Source organism: Littorina saxatilis, linkage group LG12 (assembly GCF_037325665.1).
Source record: "Littorina saxatilis isolate snail1 linkage group LG12, US_GU_Lsax_2.0, whole genome shotgun sequence".
In the NCBI taxonomy this organism is placed as follows: domain Eukaryota; kingdom Metazoa; phylum Mollusca; class Gastropoda; order Littorinimorpha; family Littorinidae; genus Littorina; species Littorina saxatilis.
In genome coordinates this window covers 47711730-47714554 of record NC_090256.1, presented here as the reverse complement: position 1 = coordinate 47714554, position 2825 = coordinate 47711730, and the positions used below count along the sequence as shown (strand labels likewise).

The following is a 2825-nucleotide window of genomic DNA, read 5'->3' as shown; positions in this document are numbered from 1 at the left end:
CCAAAGAGTTATGTTTCCACGTTCTATCGTGAGTCAGTTTACTTCTATCTACCAACGAGAACTTACACTGTAAACTTTATTTGACTCTTTCTGGCGAAAAGATCGATCTTTCACTCGATCGAACGTTGAATATACACGATGTATCAACTCAACTGTCAATTCGCATCATTTACTGTGTAGATTAATTTACAGCCACTTCTACATCAAGTAAATACGACTGATATCCACAAGTCGATTATATAGGGCTTCACAGGGAAATACAGGTATTAAATCCTTACCTCTTAGGTACCTGACTCCCACCAACCTCCCGCGTAATTTAGAACAAACTAAGGGGAATGATGGTTCCGATAGTACGTGCAAGAATACTATCACACTGATGAATTGGAACACCACAAATAAAATTGGGAGCTAACAAATCAAAAGTGGTCTCGCTAAATATTGATTTTTTAACGTGTCGTTTCAGCTGACAACACTTCCAGTTTTTATTTTACCGTGTGATAGGGCACACGTTGAGTTATAGATCTGTGATAAGTAATATAACTAAAGGTAAATAAATAAAATTATATGATGAGACGATGGCGATGAAGTACGAACATTTACAATACAAATCGACATGCAAGAAACCTACAGCAATTTTGAAACGAGAAAAATTTGGAACGGCTGGATCGAAAGTAAAACGTTGATTCAATATCCCGTGACTCGAGCCCCCATTGTGACGTCTGCTTCTCGTTCTAGGGCTGATCAGTGTTTAACAGAGACAAGTGCAAAGAAGTAATAAGAAATTTAATAATTCTGTACTTTCAAAAAACATGCACATGATCATTCTTGCAGACATCAATCCCTTTCTCTTAGAATCTTCAAATGAAAGTTTTATAGATTATGATTTCGCTGGTGTGATTTCACACACACGTAACAACATTGTCTTTCTTCTTCTTGTTGCGTCGACGTTTAGCATCGAAGAGCGGAACGTACTTCTTCTCGTTGAAAATGTATTTCGGTTTACACAAATGAAGACATGAAGTTAATGTTCACAAAATATAAAGTAGTCTACTCATCATGATAAACTCGATCTGGGTGACACTTGGGGACGTTGGTGGTTCCTTCCGTGGTTACCGCTGACGTTGCCCTTCCCACAGTGTTCACACGACATCATTTACACAAGCATTGTACACCCCTGTACACTTGCACCTTCTGCAACACACACGTGCAATATCTGTTATTATCAAGTATGATTTCCATCGATATCATTCCATTTGTTTCTCTAAAACAAACACAGAAACAAGAGTTCACAGACTGACACAAACACATGGAAAATGAACAATACCTGTGTTTTTCTGTGAATCAATAATGTTAAAATGTATTAGCGTGTTTTACCTGCGGTTAGTGGACCTTTGGAGATCGCAAAAATGTGGAAATCCGTCCACGGAAGGTGAAACATATGCTAGTGCAATCTATGTGGCTTCGTTGATTGCTGCCATCTTGGAGTCAATGAAACGGTCAGAGCATTGCATCCTAGCAACCTCAACTGAATATATGTACAGTTCATATTCACGAATTAATACCAATGCACGCTGTTTCCTTTTGTTCTCTTCTTTAAATTTCTTTCCATGAAGATAAACAAATTCTTGTCTTGTACGCTGGTTTGGACTAATGGCGCGAGCGTTGACGTCATATGTATACAGTGTCGTCATGACGTAGTCTCGGTCATTTAACCTCGTTTTGTGTACGCAACTAGTGAAGTCTCGATTAATATGAGAGAGGGAGTCGATACACGAATTCTATTCGTCACAATATATATATATATATATATATATATATATATATATATATATATATATATATATATATATATATATATATATCCCATGACCTCCCTTCTTTGTCTCTGTTACTTCAGTATGGGTATATATGTTGTATTTTTATAGCTCAATAAATACATCATGGACTCAAAAAAATATATGATAGTGCAGATTCCGATTTGGGCGAAGAACTACTTTGCTCCCGACCTTTGACCTCGCGCCGAACAATGTGACACATTTGTATGAAGTTCCAAAATCGTATTGCACGGCTCAGAAAACCATATCAGTTGCACGCAAAAATGAATCTCAGAACTGATCTGATGTATGAGATGCAATAAGCAAACGTTTCTTTCATTATGAAAGCAATGCAGGTGGGAAAAAACGAACATTCAACTTACAAGATAACCAGATGCTAGCGAACCAAAACAAAAACACGAGTACCCTCCCCTTGCTTCGTTAGCAGACGACTTTTGAGAATCTGTCAGACCGTCCTTACCTGGCACGGTTGGGCTTCGCTATCATCAGCTGTTTCACGTGTTTTGCGAGCAAGTCTACTCTTTTGCCTGGCTCTGCAGTAAGTCCACATTGGCGATGAAGGTATCTAAGAACTTAACATGTGTGTATTTTTCCGTAATCCAGTCATATTCTTTCAAAATGCAATCAAGCGGCGGTGACAGACTTGGGTCCTGTTTTCCTCGCACCCATACCAGTTTAGGTTCATGCAAACACACTCGCAAAACATGTAGATACATTTCAAATAGGGAGCAAATGGTTAAATCTACATATGTGTTCCCTAAAATTTGCTTCTCTGTCAATAAGACTAATTGTATAATAATGCGTTCGAAAAAAACAACGTGGAATCGATTCTGAATCGAGTCGAGTAAGCCAAATGGGGGCCAAACCGGTTTCCCCGTTCCGCCGACCTGAAACGCAAAAGAATTGTGCGCTTCAACTAAATGGATTTCTATACGACTTCATTACTTTCTTGCAACTTATGAACCTTTACTTAAAGCTTTTAAACGGTCT

At 38.4% G+C, this 2825-nt stretch overlaps 1 long non-coding RNA gene across 1 annotated transcript; it reads right to left on the bottom strand.

The window, feature by feature from the left end:
- Positions 1–920: 920 nt before the first annotated feature.
- LOC138982098 (uncharacterized) lies at positions 921–1578 on the bottom strand. Its single transcript, XR_011460779.1, has 2 exons — positions 1375–1578; positions 921–1191 (listed from the first exon to the last, which is right to left on the bottom strand). It is a non-coding gene; the product is annotated as an uncharacterized lncRNA (long non-coding RNA).
- Positions 1579–2825: the final 1247 nt, after the last annotated feature.